Source organism: Anabrus simplex, chromosome 7 (genome assembly GCF_040414725.1).
Source record: "Anabrus simplex isolate iqAnaSimp1 chromosome 7, ASM4041472v1, whole genome shotgun sequence".
Lineage (NCBI taxonomy): Eukaryota > Metazoa > Arthropoda > Insecta > Orthoptera > Tettigoniidae > Anabrus > Anabrus simplex.
The window spans coordinates 165,313,967-165,339,825 of NC_090271.1; positions in this window are offsets into that span (position 1 = coordinate 165,313,967).

Sequence of the window (25,859 nt, forward strand, 5' to 3'; positions counted from 1 at the left end):
AACAATTTTTCTTCCAGTCATGTACTACACTGAGCCCTCAAAACGGCAGAAATACGGCGAGGATTGACTCTATAAAGTTTTGGAATCGTTTTGGAGAGATCTGAACCCATGCATCTTGCACTGCTATCCAAAATTCGCCTGGTGTATTTGGTACGGAGTTCATGGAGCCTACATCAGCATCGACATAAATGCTCGATTGGATTAAGATCGGGGGATCTGGAGGGGCAAGTCATGGTCGTAACTTCACTGGAGTGCTCCTCCAACCATCTGCGTGCCACCATAGAGCGGTGACATGGCGCATTGTCCTGTTGAAACATGACATCTCCATCAGGGTACTCTAGGGCCAGAAAGGGACGCAATTGGTCCGAAAGAATGTCCACATAAAGTGCACCTGTCAGAGCTCCCTGCAGCCGCATAATGGGGACTAATTGTGCCCATGACAACGCTACCCAGACCAGAACTGAGTCACCTCCCACCTGGACACAACTTATCTTTTGCAATTGGCTTTACGTCGCACCGACACAGATAGGTTTTATGGCGACGATGGGACAAGAAGGGGCTAGACGTGGGAAGGAAGCGAACGTGGCCTTAATTAAGGTACAGCCTCTGCATTTGCCTGGTGTGAAAATGGGAAACCAAGGAAAACCATCTTCAGGGCTGCCGACAGTGGGGTTCGAACCCACTATCTCCCGAATGCTGGATACTGGCCGCACTTAAGTGACTGCAGCTATCGAGCTCGGTTATACTGAAGATCCAACCTCGACACTGTTGACCTCGGAACCATAATTCGCGTGTAATTTCCGCAATGCTATGACACATGCGCCTTGCGCCGATGATCATCCCACGTTCAAAGTCGGTTGACTCGCGACGTGTTGCCATCTTCACGACACTGGTGTCTGTGATAGACTGCTCAGCTATGCCGCATCTACCCGCATCGCTCAGGGGTCATACACGGCACACTTTTTAATGGGACGCCCCTTGTCGTGAGTTTGGGTCACTTAGTTTAATTTTAAGATTATTTCAGTAAAACCCCTCACTTGGCAATGATGAAAATGAGTTGGAAATTCGTTCCACTATCTTGGCTGTTCTGAAGCCTTGTTATGTTTTAGAACTGCAACAAATTCTGTATGATCACAATCCTTATATATGTAAAACAGTCTAGCTCGAGCGGTCGAGGAGAGAGGTCGTGTAGAGTAGTGCGTGCGGTGAATATGGTTGGCATCGAGCAATACCGGGCCGCTATTGGCAAATGGCAGGCGAAACGGAAGCAGGAGAACAAGAATGGATTGGTGATAAGTAAGGACGGATTAAAAATGAGTGAAACGGTGCTGGTAGTGGCAGTGGTAGCGGTGCTACTGGTTATTGGGGGGGTGGAATTAAACCCAGGCCCAAATACCAGTGGAAAATATAACACAGAGTATTTGGCCGCACTCAGGGTGGTTGTGAGTGAAGTCATGCAGGAGAAATGCCAGTGGGAGAAACTGCAGGAAATAAAGGACATGATGGAGGAGCAGAGGAAGGAGATAGGCAACATGAAGAAATGGCTGGAAACGAGGACGGAGGAATCAACCAGAAGAGTTGACAATAATGAGAAAGAAATCGAGTTATTGAGAGGGGAAGTGAAATATTTGAAAGAGGAGATGATGAGGATGAAGAAAGAAGGGGAGGAGTACAAGCAGGAGAGATGGAAGAAAGGCATATTTATATATGGAGTTGAGGAAGATGTGAGGGAGGGCAAGTTGGAACTGATAGGCAAGGTGATCGAAGTTATACGTGATACAATGAAGATAGATTTCAGTAGTGGTGACATAGACGATGTAGAGAGAATTGGTCAAACTAAAGGACGGAGGCCAATTAGGGTAAAATTTTTATCTACCCTAATGGCAGAAATTGTGGTAGGTAACAGTAAGAATTTACAGGGACAGAAAATAAGGGTGAAAAGAGACATGGGAAGAGAAGGAAGTGAAAATATGAGGATCTTGAATAGGCACCTATGGAGAGCGAGGAACCAGGGGCTAAAGGCCCGAATAAGAGGTCTGAGGTTGGAGGTGACAAACGGGTGATGGGTTAGAGAACATTCAGTGACGAAGCTAAAGGAGATGGACGAAAACGAGAGGGTTGAGGGTGGTGAGATGACAAGGCAAGATGGGAAGAAGAAAGAAGAAAAGGAGAGGAGGAGAGACGTGGCAGGAGAGGAGAGCATCTCAGAAGAGAATGGGCAGTGCAGCCGGGAGACAGAAGATCAAGATAGTGAAGTGGACGGTGAGAGTGAGCAGCAAGAAACTGGAAGAGTAGAGTGTAGTGTTGCAGTGAGCAAGAAAAGACAAGGGAATGTGGATTCAGAAGTCCAAAATAGTGAGGGGGTGAGTGGGGGTGAGCAGCAAGAATCGGTGAGAGCAGGGTGCAGTGGTGTAGTGAACAAGAAAGGACAAGAGGAGACAGATCGACTGGAAGGTAAAAAAATTATGAGTAAAGTCAGAAGTAGGAGCTTAAAAGACATATGGGGAAAAGTACGTTAAGGGGATGGAGGATACAGAGGACATGGAACGGTATAGGTTGGTTAAAGAAGGAGGAATTCAGATGAGGGATGAGAGGTCGATAACTACTAGAAGTAAGAATAGAGGGAAAGTTATAACTATATTGGAAAATAGGATGTGTGAATATTGAGGGACTAAGGAACAAATTAGGAAACAAGAAAGTTCGGGAAGTAATTGAAAGTTTTGATGTTGTGGCACTCTTGGAGACGTGGCTGGAAACAGGGAGGGAGATTTCATGGAAGGGGTTTGTGATAAAATATAAATATAGAAGAAAAGAGAGGAATAAGGGACGAGCACCAGGAGGGATGATAGTTCTAATTAGGGAAGAAATTAGTGAAAGAGTAGTGGATATAGAGACCGATATGATGGAAACCATATGGTTGAGATTGAATATGAGAGGGAGTGAGGGAAGGAGGAAGAAAATAAATCTAGCTTTTGTTTACTGCCACCCTAGTAATTCAGCATATGCAAATAAATATGTTTTGAAGAGATATTGGTAGGATAAGGGGATTGTTTCCAGGTGAGGAGGATATGTTGCTATTCGGGGATTGGAACGCGAGAATAGGGGAACAGAGCCCAGTTTATAGTAGGGAGGATGGAATGTGTTTGTTGGAAAGTAGAAGGAGTGAGGACAAAATTACAAATAGTTATGGAGAGAAGCTCCTAGAGATGTGTGCTGTGGGAAATTTGTATATTCTGAATGGGTGGATAGAGGGTGACAGGACGGGGAAATTGACATATGTTACTGAGAAGGGTGGTAGTGTGATAGATATGGTTTTAAGTTCGGAAGGGATGACTGAGGAAGTTGTAAGAATGGAAATAAGAGACTGGATTGAATCACACCATTTCCCGGTGAGGGTTATGCTGAAAAGGGGGGAAGAGAAGTGTACAATGAAGGAAGATGAGACAAATGATAAACGAGGGAGTGGTTATAATAAGTATAAATGGACAGAGAAGGTGGTCCGGGATTGGAGTAGGGTAGTAAAAGAGGAGTTACAACTCCTGAAATATGGGTGGGAAGGGGCGTTAGAAGAGAATAATACTGATAAAGCCTTGGAATTGTTGCTTCATCCAATAAAGATAATAGCGCAGAAGGCGAAAGCTAGAAAGGGAAATAAGAAAGAGGGAGAAGAATGGTTTAATAGGGAGTGTGAAGGAATGCGGAGGAAGGTGATGGACGCGTTAGGAGAATATAGAAGGAAAGGTGGGAGCCAAGAAAGGGAGTTTTTCTGTAAATTGAGGAAGGAGTATAAAAAGAAAATTTATGAGACAAAAAAGACGTGGTTAGAGCAACAAATGGAAGCCATAAATAATGACTGCAAGACAAATAATTTTGAGAGAGTTTGGGATAAGATTAATAAAATTATTAAGGGCGGAAGGAATACAGAGAAAACGAGTATTGAGGAAGTTCAATGGGTCAGACACTTTGACGAATTACTAGGGAATAAGGGGGATGAAAGATGGAGAGGTTCGGGAGAAGAAGTAATTTGGAGGAATAGGAGAGTGGCAATTTATGACCTGGATAAAGAAATCATAAGGGAGGAAATCCTGAGAGTGATAAGCAGAGCCAGAGCAAAGTCAGCTGGGGGGTGTAATGGTATAAATAACAAGTTTTGGAAGGAAATTAGCAAAAATGAGATAATGATAGAGGGAATGGTTAAACTATTCAATAGGATATTTGAGGGAGGTAATTACCCTAAGGAATTGGAAACAGGAATTATATGCCCTATATACAAGGGGAAGGGTAGTAAGAAAAATGTGAACAGTTATAGAGGTATATCTCTGTTGGATTCTTTGAGTAAAATATATACTGGGGTTTTAGCGAACAGAATAAGCGGGTGGGCGGAAGAAAATGAAATGTTGACAGATTACCAATGTGGATTTAGGAAAAAGAAAAGAACAGTAGATAATATAATGATAGTAAAGACTATTCTAGAAAAGTATAAGAATATGGCTAGAAGTACGGTTTATGTAGCAGCAATAGATTTTGAGAAAGCTTTTGACAAGGTGAATAGAGAGGCCCTATTGGAGAAATTAGGCAGGCTAGGGATTTCGGAGAAGATGTTGAGGGCAGTGGAAGGAATATATAGGGTTGTCAGGTTTTGTGTAAAATTGGGAGAAGGGAGACTGAGTGGACCATTAGAGTCCAAGGTGGTTTTAAAACAAGGATGCAAGTTATCGCCAATACAGTTTATTTTATTTATCAACGATATTTTAGAGGGGTTTGGGACAGAAAATTGGGCTGTGCCAGTAATTAATGGTTTAGAAGTACCAGGACTGATATTTGCGGATGATGTAAGACAGAAGTGAGAGGGATGAATATACTGGAAAGGAGAATTAGAGATATCCATAGGCAGAAACTATTGGAGGAAAGCAGACTAAGAAATTCGCTGACTGTTTTGACGAAAATAGAGGAGATAGCAGGGTTGAATATTAGATACGTCGATAGGTCAAAACGATATGGGATGATGTGGTGGCTCTTAGGTTTGCAAAGGAATACAGGGTGGATACAGAGGAGAGATAAGACAAGGTGTGTACTTTGTGGAGATGTGAATGATGATTTCCACTTGCTAAGAGACTGTGAGGTAACGAGGGGGTTAGGACATGGATTATTGAGTGCCGAGCATCGGGAAATATTGGGGAGAGGGGATGAGAACGCAATCCTGAGATGGATTATTAAACAATGGGAAAAAGGGGGTGAATTGAACAGGTATTTTTGTGCGACAAAAAAGGCCTGCGAGAGTAAAATGAAGGAGAGTGAGTTAGAGGGTGGGCAGGGGAATAGGGGGGTGGAATAGTTATGTGTATAAGGGAAGGGGATAGTATGATAAAATTCTAATGGATTAGGGAATATAGGGACCGAGTACTTAGTTATGTGGAGTTGGGTAATAAGACAGGATTGCATGGTCTGTTTGTTTTAAAGTTAGCTGGAATGCAAGTGCTGAAATGCTGAGTGTTGTTGTTTGATTTATTGATTAGGTGTAGGTCAGGAACAATAATGTGACGCAAGTACAGAGCATAATAAGGACACTGGATGAACATTGAGTGAGTGTCTGCTACAGCTAATGACTGCTAATTATTCTGATTATTATTATTATTATTATTATTATTATTATTATTATTATTATTATTATTATTATTATTATTATTTATTATTCATTTTACTCTGCATGTGAACATGTATAGGGGCGAAGTCGCCTGTTATGTTCAATAAATGTATGTACTACTATGTACTTATATATGTAAAATATTTCGAATTGTATATATTTGACACGTACGACATAAAATGACAAACTTCTTGTAAAATTAAAACATCGTACGTTAAAACGATTTGGAGGGATGAAGAATTGTCATCAGTTCTCAGTCAAAACCCCTCAGGGATGTATTGTGTTAAGAATACTTCTTACTTAAAATCTAGGAAATAGAAGAGCAATCATCATGTGAAATTTTAACGTCGCAAATGAAACGGTTTTGGAGAAATTAATATTTTTGTCATCAGGCCTCACCCTCATTCATATCCCCTTAAGGGTTTATTTTAGAACTACTTATTTTTTAAATCTAACAAGGAGACACTGCGCACATGTCATCCAGGATTCGGTTCCTTTTTTGGCGTTGTTATAGAGCATGGTCAAAATAGTTACAGGTCGAAATATTAAGACTCAATTGCCTGACCCCATTTTCTAGAAATGTCGATTTAAAAATTACGCTTTGATTTAAATAGACTAAAAGTTTCACATAAATGCTGGAGTATGTTCAGCGCTTGTAGGAGCCTGTCGATTTCCCATCCCGGTGACTTGGGTCGCTCTCTTCGTATCATCCAGAGATTAGGTGGTGCCGACGTTATTCAAGGCTTCCCCGTCACGGGGAACACATTCTACGCAACGCCGATGGCTACATCGAAAGCCTGTAAAACCTAGAAACTTGTATGTATCTAGAAAATAAATAGTTGCCCGTACTAAAATATTAACCTACTGTGTATGTATTTATCATTCACTAGATTATTAAGATACTGCTTTCACATTCATTTAAAATAATTGATAAATAAGGCAAATGCATTCAAAACTTTAAGCATTTAATTATAACAACCGATTGTTGAGCGACTGGGCACACTGCCGCAGATATTTCAGGGAATAAGTAAAAATTGGATATATTGAAATATACTATATACTATATGCTATATTTTATATACTATTGCTCCTTTCTTTAAGAGGAAGTTCATTTGTCTAAACGCATGAAAAAAAATGATATAATACCGTATGTAATTATGGTGCAGCGTATGTTTTACAGATATTCTTAAATGTTTCCCTTTTTCCTACGATTCCACAAAAACATTCTTTTTTCCCTCGACCGTGGGAAATTTTCCTCAATCTGGCAGCACTGCGACCATCTTGGTTAAATAGGATTAAAAACAGACAAAGCAGTTCTAACATTTGGTGCTTAAACCGAATTGCTTCTGTTTGGGATTACTATTACGCTGGATTCCTTTGGAACGGCCAACGGCCGTAGCCATGTTGAAACACCGGATCCCGTGAGATCTCCGAAGTTAAGCAACATTGGGCGTGGTCAGGAGTTGGATGGGTTGCCACGCGCTGTTGGTGGTGGTGGTGGTGGTGGTGGTGGGGGGGGGGGGGGTAAGGGAATGGAAGAGCGGAAAGGAACTGGCCACCATACCGCATGTAAACTCCGGCTCAGGAACACCTCTGCGGAGGTTCGAACCTGCCTTCGGGCAGAATAACCCTTACCTTACCTACCTTTGGGACGAATGCTTAAAGAAATACGGGAACCATCTCTAAACTCAATCTGTGAGCATGTATATTGTACATATTATACGTACTATGTAGGTGTTACGGAAGTTTATACAATGGGAAGTCGTTTTACTTCATTTATCGCGTCACCCTCGTCGCAGTGATAAGGTTATTAATCACCTAACTTTCTTTAAGATATCGTGCTGCCATCCAGCGCACAGTCCTTGGTCCTGTAGAGTTTGAGATAGAAGAGAGCTCTTTGCGAATGTTCAGCTGAGTTGAGTGCAGAGCCGGCTGGACCACATCCTGTAATATGATCCTCGTGAGTCCAAGGGTTGCAGGTCAATGCCAGGAAAGGATGTCATAAATATAAATACAAACACTGAAGCACTTCCTGTATTGTTAACAATTATCGTACCAAGACCCTTAAATTCTGGCAACAGGAGGAAGAGCAAGGCCATCGTGAGAACTGTCGTTGTCTCTCCAATGGAGCGCTAAAAGCGTAGTGCATTATCCAGACGTGGATGTTGGCGACCTAGTCAATGCCCTCGTCTAAAGAAAGAACTCTACAATAACGTCTTTGGACCATTAGGTAAACAAATGTGAAACTTAGGTTTAAAAAGTTAAAATATGTTAAGGGATTTTTGGAGTTTTCTTTTTAATATTATTTCAGTGCATTTTACGTTTTACTATTTCAGGATGAGATTGTTCTAATTTTATTATATCTTGCTTATATTATCGGTAGTTCATATTGTTTACTTGTAAGTTTACATCGTTACCGTAATTGCTTATTGTCCGGCTTCATGGCTAAATGGTTAGCGTACTGGCCTTTTGGTGTAGAGGGTCCCTGGTTGGATTCCCAGTCAGGTCGGGGATTTTAACCTTCATTGTTTAATTCCAGTGGCTCGGGAGCTGGGTGTGTGTGTGTGCGTGCCGTTTTCAGCATTATAATTCATCAGAGCAGAAGCTCAAGCAGGTTAGCGGGGATATCTCGAGATTAAGCTAATGAGGCCCACCCCCTCCTGCAGCGATCGCAAATCTTCAGTGACCGCTGGAGAATTTCTGTGAGTGGATACAACTTTATCTCAGTGACCGAAAATGTCCGACAACCCTCTAACCTTCGTCCAGATGTGTTGTGTCGCTTGTCCTTGTGACTGGAGTAACCCACAGCAAACCACTGTACTGCTGCGCGTGTTCTTACCTATTGTATTACCTTACATACAAGTTTGTGTTTTACAACGTAATCTCTGTAACATCACAGCAACTTTGGTATGGCTGAAAAATATAAATTGTTTATACGTATGCCTTGCCAATATCGTTCTATGCTATCCCACATAATAGCGGTAGCACATTTCCTGTCTCCTTGTATAGGCAACATATCGACTAGTTTATATCTCTGTTCTGCGTTTAACTTGAGTGATTTTAATTACCATTTGTATTTCAGTATACGTGTGTTAGAAGCTCTAGAAGATAAGAACATTCTTCCTCTCTGGGCACTTGAATGCTTATGCGCAAAAGCTGTTTGTATACTGAGCAATGCACAGAGCTCTCACACGCCGTTTCAGTAAATTGAGTTCCTAGTTAGTCTGCAGCTCCTGCAATATTAGGCAACTTTTTCGACGTCGTACAGCAGAATTAAGGCTCCTACTATGGACCGGGATATGCCACCCATTCTACTGCGAAGTATGTATCTGAACCATCCGGTATCCTCAACGCCCATTCTCCGAATGAAGACAACAAAAAGAACCCTCAAAATTCACAATTCGAAGAGGAAATTTTCACAATTACAAATAATTACATCAAGATCTTAATGAAATATTTCATTACTCAGATGGGAAAGGAAAGGATGTTCGAAATGATGATGATGGAGAATATCCAGAAACTCTACAAATCTTGGTTAGTTTAGATGTTGGAATGGTGAAATGTTCCTGAGGTGCAGATTTCATGGTTTATAATGTGAAGTATTTAAGTTCTCTCTTTAGGATCAGTGATAGGGTGTCAGCTTTCGAGAGATCTACCCAGCATAGGAAGTCGAATTTTTGACGGGTGGAGAAAATGTCAAGTCGTAAGTTGTCGGCATATTTGAGATCTAATGATAATTGTGACGTGCAGTTTCTTCTCCCCGTTTACTTAGGCAACACTGTTTGCATTTAGCCCCTGTGTCACCTAGTCCAGCTAACTCGATACCAGTCAAGAGAATAAATAATATGCCCTAGATTGGTAACGCTCCGAAATAGTGTGTGATTGAGTGTCCCTGGGGTGGTTGGTAGTGCGGTGCGTTGTGTGTATATGAAGAACAGAATAATGGGACAAACACAAGCACCCAGTTCTCGAGTCAGAAGAATTAACCACGTGCGTTTGAAACTCCAGATACTGCCGGGAATCGAATGCGGGATCCTCAGAACCGAGGACCTCTTAGATCCCGTAACCATTCAGCCAAGGAACCGAATTCATCATGATTAGTAGTAGTTTTCTTTTTACAATTTATTATTATTATTATTATTATTATTATTATTATTATTATTATTATTATTATTATTATTATTATTATTATTATTATTATTATTATTATTATTATTATACAATTTGCTTTATAATGCAGATATGACTTATGGCGACGATGTGATAGGAGTGGGAAGGAAGCGGCCATGGCCTTAATTAAGGCACATTTGCCGGGTGTGAAAATGGGAAACTACGGAAAACCATCTCCAGGGCTGCCGACAGTAGAGTCGAGTCCTAACCACACGACCAACTCGCTCAGTAGTAGTAGTAGTAGTAGTAGTAGTCCATTAAACGCCGGGTTTGCTTTCTCTAGGAACATGATCACGGGACACAACAATTGTACATGTTCTATCAAGTGTCACTTCCTTCTGAGAGAGGTCTCAGGTCTGCTAATGAGCAGAGTGCTCTTTTATAACACCTGCAGACTACTGTTCACACATTTGTGGTTTTCTCTCACTCGAATTAAGATTATTCCTTATAAAATCAGGACAATATTTTTAAAACAGATTGACTGGGAGAAGGGCAGGTCATGGGTTCAATACCGTTAAGGTTCGGCGACCTCTGGCGTCTCATTGAGTTGTCTGTAAGACGAGAAGCCACTCATTCTTGAGGAAAATTCAGAAAGAGTCGCATTAGTAATTTCGTGTGAAGACTGATTTCGATGCCCTGAATCGAGGTATCACTTTGTTTTTAAAGTGCAAGTAAGATATTAATTAATCTGATTCAGCTATTTTGTACAAAAATTAAGCTAGTATTGAGGTGTAGGATCGCTCCAGCTGTGACATATTTCCAGGATTATAAGAAAGGAGTGATTTGTAGAGACATTATGGAATTCAACTAAAATTTCACAATTTTCACTTGGCCCTGGTATGTAGGTTGATATCTTGGGGACGCGAATACTGATTTATAGACTCACTTAGTAATTAATATACAAAGATTTGCAGACTGAGCGTTCAAGGATATTACGCCTAGATCAGAGATATTCAATCTTGTGAAATCGAAGGGCTAATCTTTTTAACAAACTTTTCATGCATGGCCGTAGTGCCACGCACGTCTTATAAATTAATGATTTGTTAATATTTTGTTAATTTGTTAATTATTTACTATCATTCTTTCGAATGGGTCTGCTTGGGACTACGTTTGTTCGAACATTGGGCTTTGACTTTTGATTGTTGCATCTTCTCCCAGTGTAGCTCATGTCTTTCCTCTGATCAGGGGTATTTTTCTTTTTCAGAGTTCTTTTTCCTGAAAATTACAGACATTTTTCAGGATCTGTATCACTATCTGTCTGTTTTGTAAGTATCACAGCCTCATTCCTTTTTGTCTTTCTCACTCTCCGTCCGTCCGGTGCTACGAACTTTCTCGTGTAGTGTTTCAGCTTCATACTACCAGTGAATGAACTTAAGTACCTCTGCGACTGGATAGAACCTGACTGATCAGAGAAAACAGCCCTCTCCGCGAGATTTCACACGCTGACATGGTCTTTCGGCTGATTCAGATTATTTATTAGTAGTAATAAATGGAATTTACATACGTGTGTTATTATTTAATTGTTTGATAGTAACGACATAATAATAATAATAATAATAATAATAATAATAATAATAATAATAATAATAATAATAATAATAATAATAATATTTCAAAGAAGACCTGCAAATGCTACATATCTCAGCTGAAGACGCCCTTAACAGAGATCTCTTCCGCTAGAAAATATTGACGAACGGGCTAAACCGAGACGAGCAACCGAAGAGAAGACACGGTGCCCCTTGGACAGAGGAGCGTAAGCAGGCTCACTCACAAAGAATGAGGGAAATTTGGGCTCTAAAGAAGGCCAAGTTCAGTGTCAAATGCAACAAGACTTAACGTGGTCCTTGATGGCCCCAGCGAATTATATATATATAATAATATTTTAATTTACACAAACTTCATATTTTCACAGATTAGTGAGAAACTTGGAAATGTTTAAAGATTTGTTCACTCCTTTGTGTCATGTTTCAGTGCTTAATATTTCAGTTCGCGAATTTTCTTCCAGATGTCAGTCATCAAGACGGGATCGTCCTTGGATTTCAAATATTTCATCAGCGAAAAGAATCGTTCACACACGTAGGTGCAGCCGAAACAAGTTATCATTTTCATCTAACAGTCACTGAGATGGCGCACTTCTTTAAGTAAGAAGAGCCTGTAGAAATCAAAGCGTGACACATCGCCAAAGTTCGCGTTTAACTCACGGTTACTTTGAATATCAAATCATTCCACCTGAAACTGTCCAAACTTCAGTATGAAAGGTTAATGAAAATAGTTCATCTTTTTTCGAACATAGTTTAATCTGTTTAACGCATCTTTAATATCAGCATAGTTTTTTCTAAATACTAAAAACTGTAAGTTTGAGAATACCGAGCCGCAGCAACTACAGTATAGCAACTGACTTCGGTCTAGATGATGATTCACTAGGAACTCACTTTAAAAAAAACATTTGAACAGAAAATTTGTCAAATTTAGTCATCTTCTCAATATTTATTGAGATCCCAGTGTGAATATTGTTGGAGGAGTTCGGTTTCTAATCAGGTAAATGTAGTTTCTTACAATTTTCCTTTACATCGCACCGACACAGATTGATCTTATGGCGACGGGGAGATAGGAAATGGCTAGGAGAGGGAAGGAAGCGACCGTGTTCTCAATTAAGGTACAGATCCAGAATTTGCCTGGTTTGCAAATTAGGAAACCACGGAAAACCATCTTCAGGGCTGCCGATTGCGGGGTTCGAACCCACCATCACTCGAACTTCCTCTTAAAACAATAATCACCACCACCACCACCACCACCACCCGAATGCAAACTCGCAGCTACGAGACCCTAACCGCACGGCCAAGTCACTCGGGTTTAACTGGTATTCGGTGTAGACTGTTGGAATACTTATCAGCAGGTTTTCTTTTCCTAAGAAAAACCGGTGGCGGCGCTCATCCGAACTTGTTCGTAAACCGAATCTTACACTTTGTTCATATCTGAAGATGCAGGCCTACCGTCTTCTTCTCTTCCAATGGTTCTGATTTTATTGTTGGCTCACTCTGAATAAATTTCCACTTCCATCTGTTTTTCAGTTTCTAAAGTTATAAACTCTTGGCACACCTTCCAACATGGAAAAAGTTATTTTTCTGAGTCGACAATCTGGTCCATCCTGGTCAGAAGTGATTCCCTCTTGAACAGCAGTAAATCTATTTGCATTTGCGTTGGTTTCTTCATATTCACTTGATTGACAGTTCCCAGGTTCAGGAGACACTTAAAAAGAATCGTCATCTTTCCTTCGCTAACTTGTGAACCACGCGTACTGCTTGCTCGTACTACAGTAAATAACTATGAATTACTTGCCTCGGCAGCACAGAACAAGTACTTTATGCTTTTCAAATTATTTAAAAGCAATGGTAGCAGTTAAATCTAAAGACCCTGTACGTCAACACCAGTTTCAACACGGATACTGTTACAACTCTTTGCTGAAGGATGAGAAAACCGACCCTCTACTCTATTGTATTCCAGTAGCCAAAAATGTGGAAAGATAAGAAAGAGCAAGACAAATATTCTTTCTTCTTTTTTTCTTTTTTCTTAACTCTGAACTGACAACACGAAATGGTTAGTTGGGCAGGAATGATAATTTTAGAACGGCAGTTTACAGACACCTCAATCATTGTGCTGGTACGCATTAGATGTATAGAGACGACTCAAAAGATGACAAACAAGCTTCTTTATCCATAAGCCAGCACTTTATAGGAAGTATGGTAGAAATATTCCGATTAATATCCTATTCATATTTTGATTCTTTCGAGAAGAAGGTGCCGGTACAGCGTACCGTTGCGTAACGCCACAAGAAAGAAAGAAAGAAAGCACTGCTTATCAGTAGAGAGCGAAACCGACGCAGTGTGTGCCAGAGCTAATGCTGTGAGTTTTTCATTTTCAATGTTGTAAGGTTATCATAAACCAAAGTATCCTTGTAATCTGTTTTAAGACCAAACATACTGTACAGGGGTGACGACTGGGTGGATTGACAAGTCGGAGGTAACCATTATTTAATTCTCGTAAGTATGCTGGCAAAAACAGGTGGGAACAGTGGCAGGAGGGCCCTCGTCGTGGAGATAGAAAGCCAAAGTTAAGGATCAACACGGTTAAAGGTATGTGTATGAAATGGCTTCGATGGCGAAGACATGAAACGAATGGAAGGAGGATAAAACACTAAAGGACTCTGCCGTAGAAGAAAACAGAAGTTAAGTGAGATCTAAGAGACGCTGCTCACTCTCAGTATTTAATGACTTTAAAGAAAAATTGCATAATTCTTGCATTTTCTCTATGATTAGGGCAACCTTGAGTTTCTGTCGCACATCATCGTTCCTAACATGGTCAAGAAGAATCAAGCCGATTTGCCATCGCAGCAACGTCATTTCCATTGTTATGAAGTGCCTATCCGCTCTTCGATGTCATAGGCCAGTATTCGTATCCATAAAGAGCCACTGGTCTGAGCACAACGCGGTAGACTTTAGATGCCAAGGAAGTTTCTTATCGTACACGGCTCCAGTAACCTGGCATCATATCACCCATGCCGCATATACAGTACGTATAGTACATCTGTATGTATAAAACAAGAGGTTTGTCTGTACTTTGCTCAGAATTAAAAAGGATGGTATTTCTGTATCGCTCGTGTTTTCGCGGTTAGGAGCGCGCGGCTGTGAGCTTGCATCTGGGAGATAGTGGGTTCGAATCCTACTGTCGGCAGCCCTGAAGATGGTTTTCAGTGGTTTCCCCATTTTCACACCAGGCAAATGCTGGGGCTATACCCTAATTAAGGCCACGTCCGCTTCCTTCTAACTCCTAGGCCTTTCCTATCCCATCGTCGCCATAAGATCTATCTGTGTCGGTGAGACGTAAAGCCACTAGCAAAAAATAAATTGCATTTTTTAACTTTCCGTCATCTCTGTCTGTCTGTCTGTCTGTCTGTCTGCCTGCCTGTCTGTCTGTGTGTGCGCGCATCACGAGAAAATGGCTGAAGAGAATTTAATGAAAATTGGTACGTAAATTCGGGGAATAAGGCAATATAATCTAGGTTATAAATAACTTTATTTACGCTGAGTGATATGGTAGTTTAGGGAAAGGCCTGAAATTCAATTCTCAAAATGTATGAATAATTTTTTAAATATTTATTCTTCCTCAAATGACTGAGGTTGCCAACCCGACAAAGAATATCATACAATATAAATTTTGTACCGAGTACAGAGTAAAAAACTATCATTGTATTGTTTATGTACAGAAAACAAATAAGCATAAGATATATTTCTTTAATTGATGTAATTAAGTGGATGGAGCGTAGAGATGATGCCTCAAGATTGCTATCGAGGCTTTTAATGTTTGTATGCCCAAGCTCATATATAGAATTCTATATATAGAGTTAAATTTCCGATCATGTATGTCCTATACATTTTTACCGTACCGGCTATGATAACAGAGATATTCATGAATTTCGATTTTTTGTTGCCAAGTCCATATGAACGACGAGCCACGAGAAAATGGGTGAACAGAATTTAATGAAAATCTGTATGTAAAGTCGGGGAATAAGGAACTACAACCTAGGCCAGTGATGGCGAACCTATGACACGGAAACACGCCACATAATATACTAACATATTTTAAAGTTTTATCAATAATAAATAATTATGTCACAATTCTATGACCATTTTTTAACTAATTTTATTAGTTTAAAGCAAAAAATACCTTATTCTTAAAATTTATCTGTTTCTGAAATGTAATTTTCAGTAATATTTGGAAAACAAAATCATGAAACATTCATTCATTATATGTAATGCAATTGAATACCTAAATGAAGTGAAATGAGGGGAATAACCGGTGACACACTAGATAGAAAAAAGTAGTGAACAAGACTCGCTAGTTGGAAAAGGCTTTGCCATCCCTGATCTAGGCTATAAATAACTTCATTCACGCTTGATGAAATGGTAGTTTAGGGGAAGGCGCCTAAAATTTTATTTGAAATACCTATAACCAATTTTATAACATTTTATTCACAACGTGTACACGACTTCATCTAGAATTCTGTATACAATGTGGAATTCCGTAGCGAAGCACGGGTAAACCAGCTAGTCAGGAATAAAAACAACTAATCTTCTCTACGAGAGAATTTTATAAGGCCTATCGCAATGAATTCAATATTGCTCCGTGTGAAGCTGGCGCAGCTCACCAGTTTTACTACGACGTGTTTCAAAAAATTCAAGGGATAATAGAAGAGAGAAAATAATTTTTATTTCATAGCCATAGGTCCTAAATGTATAGTTGAAGTACATTTTGAGGTGATTGATAACAGGCTAAAACTATTATATGACACTTTAATTGTAATATTTTATGAAAACTGTTCAACGATGCGTTCTATACGCGCTCTACGACGACATGCTATTGCCTGTACTGTACATTCAAAGATTCCAGGTATGTCACGTTGAGAGTACGTACCTGCAAGCAGCCGAGTGACGAGTTCTTGCTCGGATTCTTTTGGAGTCTCACACTCTCCCTCACTCTGCTCTAAACGAACGAAAACGTACTGTCTGTTTTCTCGGAAGAGATATTGCACAGAATATATAATATTAATGGTTTAATAATAATAATGTTATTGGTTTAACGTCCCACTAACTACTTTTACGGTTTTCGGAGACTCCGAGTTGCCGGAATTTAGTCCCACAGGAGTCCTTTTACGTGCCAGTAAATCCACCGACAGGAGGCTGACGTATTTGAGCACCTTAAAATACCACCGGATTGAGCCAGGATCGAACCTGCCAAGTTTGGATCAGAAGGCCAGCGCCTCAACCGTCTAAGCCACTCAGCCCGGCATATTAATGCTTTTGTAGAATGATGGTCATAATTAATTTATACCCTTATAGTGCAGTTTCTGATTTGTTCAGTCAATAATGACATAAATTCAATTATTATAAAATAATTTTATTAAGGGTCCACCTATTCCATGCCTGTCTTGTTATATTAAAAATTACTTTAAAACTTCGGGACATGTTTCGGTCTATCACATTTGGCCATCTTCATCTGCTATCAAAACTGAGCTGTACACTTTAAAAAAAGCGAGTGTCATTATAAAGATACATGTTAAAAGAACATATTAAAACTATACATTGATTTCGCAATAAAAATGTCCATTATATCGTGTGATGAATTGCTGATTGTAAGATGGAGAATGTTCAAGTGGTTTCTTCTTATGGAATCAAACGACCAATGTAGAAACGTCACTGGAATAAAATACTGGCATGTTGTTGTGTGCCGGTTGTGATAAGACCGAAAGCATTTAACTTTAAGGACCTTGGCAAGCTTTCTGTTGGCGATGAAGATTATATTGCCGATTCGGAACTAATGGCATATTAAAAAAATGGATGACTTCCAATAATCTTCTTGCAATTTGCCAAATCTAAAATTCATAATTTATAGTCGATAGTTAATTTCAAATTCGTGGTTATATGCCAAGAAAATTGAATTCCTTCGGTTTCTTCTATCATCCAAGAATTTGGAATATTGAATGTTGATGCACCTCATATAAAACTTAAAATACGTGCAGGATAGAACTAAAGATCATACTCAACTGATGATAGTACCAGCGCGGGTTGGAATCACACATGGGCTCAATATTCCTTGAACACGCACACGGTCACGTTCAGGGGTGAGATTTAGGAGAATCAATTTTCTCCGGCACTCAGGAGACACTGTCACTCTCACAGATCTTGGCGACTTATAATTATTCGTTGAGGAAGAGAAAGAGCGAGGACTGAAAAGTGATTACAAACTCGTCCATCACAGCAGATGAGCGTCACAACCCCGCCGTACCTTCCCGGATCGAAAAATTACCACCCAAACTGGGCGGTAATAAAAGAAAACTTGAACAGACGTGGACAAAATCAGCAACGGTTAGCTGCTTGTGAAGTTACGGGATCAATATGTATAACATTTAGTTATTTTTTGAAGTGCTTTACAATGTTTTCAGATTTAAATGTGAGCTATTTGATTTCTCTAGGTTAGAAATATATATTTTAAGAATAATGTGTAGAACACCCTGAGGATGGAGTGTATGAACTTCAGGGTACTCGTAAGGAACCAAAATCTTGAAACTGTATTGGCGTCAGCTTGCATTCGGGAGAAAGTGGGTTCAAACCCTATTGTCGGCAGGTCTGAAGACGGTTTTCAGTGGTTTCCCTTTTTCACACCAGGCAAATGCTGGGGCTGTGCCTTAAGCAAGGGCACTGTCGATTCCATCCCACTCCCAGCCCTTTCCTGTCTCAACGTCACCATGAGACCTGCCTGTGTCGGTGCGACATAAAGCAAATTGAAAAAGAGGACGCTCAGCTGAGTCTGGTGGTGGTGGCAATTATTGTTTTAAGAGAAGTAAAACTGGGCAATTATCCTCTATTAACACTAATCGGTGAAGAAATGGAAGAGGCCCAATGCTTCGAAGAATGAAAGCGAATGGCCACGAAGGGCGTGGAAAAAAGACTCGCTATGTCTCGCAAACCTATTAACGTCTTGATGGAAGAGAACAAGAGTTTACCAAGGAAGGTTGGATAGGAAAGATGAAAGTGAGGAGCTTGACACAAGCAAGTAGAAGCAATTGAGACCAAGCTAGGGACCTCATGCTCACCCTTTCACTCTCAAAACTCACAACCCCTGGGGACCTCTTTTTATCACCCGTTGCGACAGGCAAGGGATACCATGGATATGTTCTACCTCCCCCACCCACAGGGGTCACCTGAGTTTGTCCAGCCTGTGAGACTTAGGGATCCTTGTATAGTCTTTCTCTTTCTTTAGCTGATACTTCCATTCTTCGGAGAGTCACGTCCGTTTGTCTTGTTTCTCGTTTGATTAGTGTTGAGAGGTGCTGATAATTTCCGTATTTTTCCCCTCTCCCCTTCCCCGTTTGCCGAGCGAGTTAGCTACTTAGTACCCGTATCACTGAATGATCAGTTGATGAAGTACAATACAACACAATATAATACAAATCGTGTAGGTTTAAGCTTGCATTCCGTTTCCAGTACTAACCATATTATTTATTTATTTATTTATTTATTTATTTATTTATTTATTTATTTATTTATTTATTTATTTATTTATTTATTTATTTATTTATTTATTTATTTATTTATTTATTTATTTATTTATTTATTTATTTATTTATTTGAAAGTATGTGTGTTCCCCTTTCCAGCACTTCATACACTTCGCTCCCCCTGCCCCCTCTCTCTGCTGAATGTAGTACCCTCAGTAAAGCCAATTTCCCGTTTACATTTATTACAATTTTTAAAAACCTAAAAAACATGTTACCACTGAGCACTAATGGGTTAATGAAGGTCACGAATGCTTCGTTCCCATTCCCATGCCACCGTCAGCCGATGACCTAGATGTCAGGCTCCTTTAAACAAGCAGCACCATGCCACCGTCGGTGAAAATCTGTACCTGTTAGTTCGATCTTGATCTACGTACAAAACATAACGTCATGACCCTTCAAATAGCATCATCACGATCATCATCGTTACGGAACCGCCTGGACAGATGGTGACTGTAGATATGAGTCCAGAGTGCAGATTCGAGGAGAGGGGACGTGCCTCTGCTTCTTTACCAATCTCACCTCTGCTACCTTTGTGATAGGGATTACGTAGCTTCACGTTGCTAGAAGAGGATATACCATAAGCAGAAATGCCAACTACTACGGATTTTCCGAAGTTTCTAAACTTTTCTCACACATATTACACCAGTACGGAAGCGGCACTGATTGTTACGAATTTCCACAAAGAGAACCCATGGCGAAACAGCCTCGCCTTTGTCTACCAAGCGAACGCTGCTCAGCCCAAAGGCCTGCAGATTACGAGGTGCCGTGTGGTCAGCACAACGGATCCTCTCGGCCATTATTCTTGGATTTCTAGACCGGGGCCGCAATCTCACCGTCAGATAGCTCCTCAATTGTAATCACGTAGGCTGTGCAGACCTCGAACCAGCCCTCGGATCCAGGTACAAATCTATGACCTGGTCTGAAATCGAACCAGGGTTCCCCGGGTAAGAGGCAGGCACGCTACTCCCACACCGCGGAGCCGGCATTATTACGAATTTCACGAAAAATAAATATTCTTTATAAATTCTCAATTTCTCCCATGGGCATGAAAAAAAGTAGTTTCGTATGTTGGAGACTAAAACAGTTCGTGAAAAAATGACAACATAACGAGATTTGTCTGTAACCTTAACAGTGAGTATAACATTCTTTGATGAATGCAAATTCCCAGCATATGAGCTCAGTTTCGGTTCTGTTACCTGTGATTTAGTAATGAGTTTCTTGCACTGATTATTACGTCCATTGCCTGCTTTGTTGAAAAGTGATGTCGTGTAGTGCAAGCATTTATTTCGGTGAAGTGAAGAACAAAATTAAATAGAATAACAAGAAATGTCATATAAGCGTAAAAACAATAAAGAGCACAGCTATCGTGGACAAAACCTTGTGCAACGAATCAGCATTACTGATACGAAAGAGTTTTCATGCCAGGACTTAACACTAGAACCGCCGGAGCGGTCAAAGTGACCGCTACACTTTTTCAAAGCCTTATTTTGACCACATTTTCTGTCGTATTGCAAAGAGCTTCAGTGACTTTTCCTGATTACCGGTCAGAATCATCCGTATTAAATGTAATTAATTTTGCGTCATTGGTTAGGACGTGGGTAACGAGTATACCTAGAACCGCCGGAGCGGTCATTTTGACCGCTGTATTGATTATCATAATAAAATGTATTAGAACATGTGCTTATTCCTCTGTTTGAGATATCATTTGTTTATCATTATTCTCCCTGCAATAATGTAAGCATAACTATGAAAAACTGATAGTATATCTACGGCCATTGTTCATTCTCTTCTTTATTCATTTTTCTAAAGGCGGCTAATGGGTCACTGTCCTCTGAGAGTAGCGAACATTCTTCCACTGTCATGATTCCCTAATGATATACGTTATTTTGATGTCAACAATACAACCTTGGTACTGAAATTCAGCAATTAGACTGTAATTATGCCTGGTGTAGGCCGAGAACTGAAAGTTTCCGATTGTTCTATTACAGCAGTAGAAAATGCGATAGGAAAAGCTGGATGAAAGAAGGGACGCATCAACACAAGCCTCCCAGGACCAAGTAATATGTTACTAGGTACAGATGACATCATGGAGTGGACTGTAGGAGAGTTTGTGAAGACTACACCTGGCAGGATAGCTTGTCACAACATCTTGAAAGAAAATCCAGGACCTACTCCATACTCAAAGCGGTATGTTTCTGACGACAGTGTAGCGTGTGCATGTCGTCTTTTTATTGATGAATCTATATTGAAACACATCAAACACTCTACGGAAACTGAAGCAAAACGCGTATTAGGAGATAAATTGTGGAGTGTAAGTTTAGAAAACTGTAGGCATTCATTGGCTTAGTGTATACTCGTGGTGTACGTGGAGCCAGTAGCACTATACCTAATGAACTCTGGTCTGAAAAGTGTGGACCACCATTCTTCAGTGAAACAATGGGGAGGAATTTTTGTCGAGAAATCCAAGGATTTTTGCGTTTCGACGTCAGAATTACAAGATTAGAACATTTGAAAACTGATAAATTTGCGTTAGTATCAAAAGTATGGAACAAATTCATCGAAAATTGTCAATTGTCTTATATTCCAGGTGAAAATCTGCCTGCTGATGAGCAGCTTTTTCCAAGAAAAACAAGGTGTCCATTCTTACAGTACATGCCCAACAAACCAGACAAAACTGGAATTACATTTTGGCTTCTTGTGGACGTTGACTCAAAGTTTCCGTGCAGTGGGTTTCCTTACGACGATCTCAGACCACGTGACGAGGCTCTACCCGAAAGTGTAGTAATGAAGTTGGTGGAGCCGTTTCAAAAGAAGGGGCGACAAGTGACTACAGATAATTTTCTTTGCAACAGTGAAACTTGGTAAGAAGTTTAAAAGTAATGGTTCGAATATTGTTGGAACCATTAGACGATCAAGGAGAGAAATTCCTAAAGCTCTGAAGGCTATGAAAGCTAGTCTTTACGACTCAACTCTCGTGAAACATTCCAATGACACACTTACTGTTTATCAAGGAAAACGAAACAAGAACGTCCTCCTATACAGTACTTTGCACTCAGAAGTTGAACTTCAAGCTAATCCCAAAAGGATTCCCGCAACAGAATATTTCTACTACGGTAGATCAAATGGGAAGAAACTATACTATTCGATCCGTTACACGAAGATGACCTGTTCATGTATTTCATAATATTCTTGACTTGGCAGCTATCAACTCCTGGATGTCTGGCTCCATGGCTAAAAGGTTAGCATGTTGGCCTTTGGTCACAGGGGTCCCGGGTTCGATTTCCGGCTGGGTCGGGAATCTTGACCGAAATTGCTTAATTCCCCTGGCACGGGGACTGGGTATATGTGTCGTCTTCATCATGTGTCCTCGGTCACATTCCGGCACTAAAAGCCATACGCCATTTCATTTCAACTCCTAGATCAGGAAGAAGATCAGTCGCCGAAATGACATCCTGAAACTAGCAGTGGAGCTTCGTGTGGGGTACATGGGATCGAAACCTAAGTCTGTGGATACAGAACCCGAATTTAGGAAGCCTGTGGAAAGAAATGTACAGAATAGGCAATGCCAAATGAGGAAATGCAGGAATAAGACAAGTTTTACCTGCAGAAAGTGCAAACAGCGAGTGTGTGGTTCTTGCTCAAAGTACATAACTAATGTATGTAGTTCCTGCTTCTAAAGACGCAGGATTGCATCAGCGTGTGCGAATACACTGAAGGATAAGAAGGAGACAAATATGTTGTGGTACGTGGATTTGGCAAACAAGTTTCAGGTCATAAATTGCACTAAATGCAATGTTACAGTAATTCTATTTTCTGATAATGAGTAATAACTATTTTTACCGTTTATACTAAAAGAATTTGAAGTAAAAACAATGTTTGTTTTTAGATAAGTGTGTTTTATAGAAACGTTTTTGTGTTTGTAATAAATTAGGAAAATACTACATTTGCAAAACTATTCAATATTTTGAATCTTTTCCGTGTTAGATCCCATAATTAATGTTTTATAAACTTAGTAATACATATTTGAAACGATGATAATTAGTTACTATACGTATTGAGCATAAAAATAATAATTAGAATACAGCGGTCAAAATGACCGCATCGGCGGTCCTAGTGTTAAGCCAGCGCACTTATTTTATGAGAATGCCAGTGTAATTTTTCAGTAAGTATTGAGAACACGATAACTGTCCACGCCATGTGATAAATAAAACACATAAGTAGGGATGCATCGAAGGACGATGCAAGACGCTTTCGTACTTTTTATCACAAAAAGTGACAATAATAGTGTTTCAAGCTAAATGTTATTTCCCATGTTTTTGGTTCCCGTATTTACAGCAGACCATGCCACTACGGACAACCACCTTTCATGCTTGACAACTGTGCATAAGCATTCCTCAGTGGTATAAGTGGATGGTTCTGGAACCTCCTCCTCCTCGGGCCCTCCTCAGAGGCATCCTCCTCGTCCTCCTCCTCAGGCCCTCCGCAGAGGTCTCCTCACTGTGTGCGCTGGCTAAGAGCGCGACCCTAACCTCACATCCGCCATCTTGGAGGGGCTTAACCTAACTTTTTATGCGTAAGAGAACTAGCCTAACTTCATGGAGAGGCTTAACCTCAGTTTTACAGCCGGATGTCCTTCCTGACGCTTAAGAAAGCGAGTCTAACCTCACATCCGCTATCTTAGAGGGGCTTAACCTAACTTTTAACGCACAAGACAGCAAGCCTAAGCGAATGGAAGGGTCTAACCTCAGTTTTACGTCCAGATGCCCTTCCCGACGCCAATTGCACAAGATGGCGGCCATACACGGCTCCTTATGAGACGCCTTAAGGGTGTTTGCGCAAGATGGTGGCTGCAATATGGCTGCTATACATAGTCTCTTATGAGACTCCCTAGGGGTGCTTGCGCAAGATGGTGGCTACAAGATGGCGGCTATACACCGCTCCTTATGAGACGCCTTAAGGGTCTTGCGCAATATGGCGGTCGCAAGATGGCTGCTGCTCTTATAAAGAAAGCTACCTTAGAGGCCAACGTGCCGTGCTAGAAACAACGGTTCGATTCATTAAATTTGGGCCTTAAATGCAAAATGTTAAATATCTCGAAAACGGTGCGTCGTAGAGCAAAAAGGACACAATTTGTCTGCCTAATACGTAGGTTCGCTGTATCAGGAACATAATAGCATAAGGAAAAAGTAGTCTAATGATGAGATCAACGGTTCGATTCCTACTTAGGCCCTTTGGCATTGGCGGCTATCTAATTCTACAAGATTGCGGCTATACATAGCTTCTTATGAGACGGCTTAAGGGTGCTTGCACAAGATGGCTGCTGGTCTTATGAGACTCCCTAGGGGATGCTTGCGCAAGATGGCGGCTATCTAATTCTACAAGAAGGCGGCTATACATAGCTTCTTATGAGACTGCTTAAGGACGCTTGCACATGATGGCTGCTATACATAGGCTCTTATGAGACTCCCTAGGGACGCTTGCGCAAGATGGCGGCTATACACAGGCTCTTATGAAGAAAGCTAGTTTAGAGGCTACTGCACAAGACGGCGGCTATACATGGGCTGTTATGGCCTTCTCCTCTGTCAAGGTATATCTCTATCGAACAAGTTTAAACATGCTTCGCGAAAGCAACACGTACACGTACACCCAGCCCCCTTGTCAGCGAAATCAACCAATGATGGTTAAAATTCCCGACCATGCCGGGAATCGAACCCGGGACCCCTGTGACCAAAGACCAGCACGCTAACCATTTAGTCATTGAGCCGGACTTCAATAATAATAATAATAATAATAATAATAATAATAATAATAATAATAATAATAATAATAATAATAATAATAATAATAACAATAACAATAAGAAGAAGAAGAAGATGTTTTGCCTTATGTTCCACTAACTACTTTTACGGTCTTTTTTTTTTTTTTTTTGCTATTTGCTTTACGTCGCACCGACACAGATATGTCTTACGGCGACGATGGGATAGGAAAGGCCTAGGAATTGGAAGGAAGCTGCCGTGGCCTTAATTAAGGTACAGCCCCGGCATTTGCCTGGTGTGAAAATGGGAAACCACGGAAAACCACCTTCAGACCTGCCGACAGTGGGGCTCGAACCCACTATCTCCCGATTACTGGATACTTAAGCGACTGCACCTATTTTTACGGTCTTTGAAGACGCCTCTACTCTCCACAACATGAAGTAGATATTACTAGAAATAAGCCCCTCATGTGTATTATAAAATAAACTGGTCTCCGTATAGGCTTTAAAAGAGTGGAAGATGGAGGCTTTCTAGCATTCGCAATCCCGCTCTTAAGCGAGGAAATTGTTTGCTCTCTCTATACGCGCCACCTCTTCCCCATTAATAATCTGATACTGTACTTTCATGGTGTGCTACCTGAGCAAACCTCAGGTCTATTGGACCATCTCGATGTAAACATAAACCGAAAAATTCTCTGATGTTCTTTAATGACATTTTTCCTCCTACGTTCGGATTATTTACTCAGCAAATATGGTATTTTATATTCAAAGTCTGAAACACGAGAGTCCACGTCTCTCGTATTTATATATTGCTATGGACTTCTCTGAATTGCTGTGACTGTTTATTGTGAAACCCTGTCTACAAGAAATAGCAACTTTTTTCATTCGCTAGATTAGGCCTTTCGTCATATTAGCATAGGCTAATATAGGCGAAATATCAAATTTGTCATGCAAGGAGGAGACAAAGCTCATTTTAAGCCTCATGACGCGAAGAACAAAACTCGAATAACCACGCCTTAAGGCCCTAAAACTAATTGTTTTCGAGATATTGCCTCCACACTACCCCCACTGTAGGAATCTGATGAAGAAATTGCCGGCCGTCATCATAGCAGCGTCAGCTCTAGGGTTCTAGAATACAGGTCCGGTGTTCGAAGTAGGCACGTGCGTGAGTGTAGGC